The sequence below is a fragment of the Camellia sinensis genome, chromosome 7 (assembly GCF_055761805.1).
Source record: "Camellia sinensis isolate YWXY chromosome 7, ASM5576180v1, whole genome shotgun sequence".
Classification (NCBI taxonomy): Eukaryota; Viridiplantae; Streptophyta; class Magnoliopsida; order Ericales; family Theaceae; genus Camellia; species Camellia sinensis.
This window is the reverse complement of record NC_138967.1, coordinates 195656271-195659283: the sequence shown is the minus strand read 5'-3', so window position 1 is coordinate 195659283 and position 3013 is coordinate 195656271. Positions and strand designations below refer to the sequence as shown.

At 31.8% G+C, this 3013-nt stretch overlaps 1 long non-coding RNA gene across 1 annotated transcript; it reads left to right on the top strand.

Moving 5' to 3' along the window:
* The first annotated feature begins 648 nt into the window (after positions 1–648).
* Positions 649–1919, top strand: LOC145794889 (uncharacterized). Its single transcript, XR_014334861.1, has 3 exons — positions 649–1131; positions 1360–1449; positions 1582–1919. It is a non-coding gene; the product is annotated as an uncharacterized LOC145794889 (long non-coding RNA).
* Positions 1920–3013: the final 1094 nt, after the last annotated feature.

Sequence of the window (3013 nt, the reverse complement as noted above, 5' to 3'; positions counted from 1 at the left end):
CCCCCCATTCCGATCACAGAGTGGAGGAAAGCCAAACCTTTTTGCTAATTACTGTGTCATGCAATAAAAAAATTAAAATTTAAAATATGACTCACTTCAATAATAATAGGTGGCACACCAAGATTTTTATTTTATTATTATAAAATTTGTTGTTTTATATAATATCACTCAAATAATTACTCTCCCAGAAAACATTTTTAAAAATTATTTTAAATTTTTTTTTCTCATGTTTTAATATTTTTTAAATGCACTTGATTTAGATATATTTAGAAAGTAAAATATTTATGAAAATTTATAATTTTTTATTAAATACAAAAATACCAAAATGTATTTTTATTCTTTCTCACACACATTATTATTTGAGTGCATCTAAATTAAATAGATTTAAAATGTACAAAAAAAATATTAAGATATAAAAAGAATTCACTAAATTAAAAAAAACAATAAATCAAAATCAACGTTTAAGGATTCTGTCGAGGTTGGTGTAAAAATAGAGTCCGGATCCTCTCCTTGAGGATGGTCCTCCATTCCCTGCTTGCATCAGATGAGCCGTTGGTCATCCAACGGCTGAGATTATAAAAAAAAAATCAAAAATGAAATTTCGTCCATCTCCACCCAATACAAAAACACAGATCAGAGGCTATACATTCACGAATTCACATACACTCTCAGTTCACTCAACCGCTCGTCCATCGAACCCATCCTCACCAACGAACCGGCGACTAGTCCCGACGGCGACCCAGACGGCGAACCCACTCGTAACCCCGCGACGACCATAGCTCCACTGCTTACGCTTCTTAAACCCAAAACCTTTTGCCTTCCTAAAATTACTCCGGTAGAGACCCAAAAAAAAAAAATGACGAATCCTTCTCTCTCTCTCTCTCTCTGAGAATTACTCCGTTCAATCACATCTATGTTCAACCTCTCATTCATCTCCCTCAGAAGATTAGAGATTTCGTAAAAGTCGTGAAAGTCGATGGAGAATCAAATTTTGCAGTCGTGAAATCATCACTGTTCAACCTCTCCCTTCTCTCTCTCTCTCCCGCTAAAACTCTTTAAATTCAGAGTATATCTTATAGTCGACGAATGAAAGTCGATGGAGAATCGAAAAGATTTCACACTTTGATTTGGGTAAGCAATTTTTCAATTTTTATAGATTGAAATGGGTATTGCTAAAAGCTTATTTTGATTAAAAGATATAAGGATTAGGGATTTCGTTGTTTGATTTGAGATTTCGAGAGTGAACTTAAAAGCTTTTTAACATTTCTCAAATGCTTCTAAAATTTTTGTCCTTAATTTTAATTTATTTGACATTTTTTTTCTTGTTTGTTTCATCCTTCCTATTGTATTATTGTTAAGCAACAGACATATTAAATTTCATAAGAACAAATTTTTGCCTCAAAAAAGGGTTGGATCCTGCACTCCTGCTTCAAATACATTCTACTGTAGGTAATGGCTATTAATTTTTTCTAAGATTCAAGTGACTGAAATTTGTATCATCACTTATGCTGCTTGTATGTAGTTTGATAGATTTCAGTGTTGTTAATGGCTATTAATTTTCATATTCAACAGTTGATTTAGTTTGATATGAAGTTTCAAAGGAGTTTTTTGTGGGATGGCCAAATGGTAATACTGCAATCTGGAAGGTGAAGATTATAGCTGCTCTTGACAGAAATAATCAAAGCATGGCTGCTGTTGATAACCAAATTATGGAACAAGAGGCTGAAGTTGAAGATTGAAATGCTTAAGCAAAATATTTCATTCTGAAAGATTTAGTTTATGACATTTCTTATGTTTTGTTTTGTAATGACGATGTTAATCATGGGTTTGAAATGAAATTTATTTTGTATTTTGTAATCAAATATTGGTTGTGATTTGTTGTACTGCAATGGAACTTTTGTTATGGTTTGATATGAAAATTGAATATTCTCTTGAATATGGTTGAGATGAGATGGTTACAAATGAATGTTGCAATAATGGTTTGTTGCTTGTAAGTGGTTGAGAAGGCAATGGTTGAGATGACTTCTATTTTGTGTTTTGTTCATAGGAACTGAAGAAAATATGTTGAAATTTTTTGTTTATGGTTTGCTGAAATTGTTTTTTGTTTGTAGTTGCTGAACTTGGGCTGAAATGTGTGTTATGGCTTGTATTCACACTGAAATTGTGCTGAATTTGTTGTTTATAGATGCTGATTTTTTGTTTAATCTAGTTTGCAGTTGGTTCAATAAACATCTCTTGGTTGTTAAACATCTCTAGTTTGCAGTTGGTTCAATAAACATCTCTTGGTTCAATTGACATTTGCATATGATAATGGTGCAGGCAACTAAGGCAAGGGAAAGGGTGTTGAAGGAGAATTGTCCAGCTCTCAGTGAATCCAATTGAATGAAGAAATGTTTTTGAGATGGTGTTTTTCATACACCAAATAAGTTGGAAATTGTAATAATTGTAATAAAGTTGAGAATTTTTGTTACGAAAGCTTCACTCTCTGATAATTTAGTGTCATTTCCACAATTGAGAACTAAATACAGAACTTGATTAATCAATTTTTCCATTTTGATTAGTGATCAAGGAGAATTAGAAGAAAAAATAAACACTGCCAATTGATCCAATTGATTGTCCGAACCACTCACAACGGAGGAAGGAATAAGGAAAAAAAGCAAAAAAAAAGTGGGTTTATTTTCTTTTGCTCTGTTTTTCCTTGTTTCTTTGGTTTTTTTTACTTTTTCCCTTCCAAATTCTCAGCAAGAAAGTGGAACATCACGCTCACATATTCTACAAGAAAATCATTTGCAGAATATCAAGATTGAATATCAAAATCATTTGTATCAATAGAAACTAACAAAAATTGAACACACATAATTTTACAGATCAATATTTCTTTAACACTTTTGAACATGTAACTAAATCAACATTTCATTGAGGCATTTAAACAAACATCTCAAATTCACAAACAACTCAACCCAAAATTTTATAGATCAATACTGCAAATCCACAGACTTATCAATAGATAACA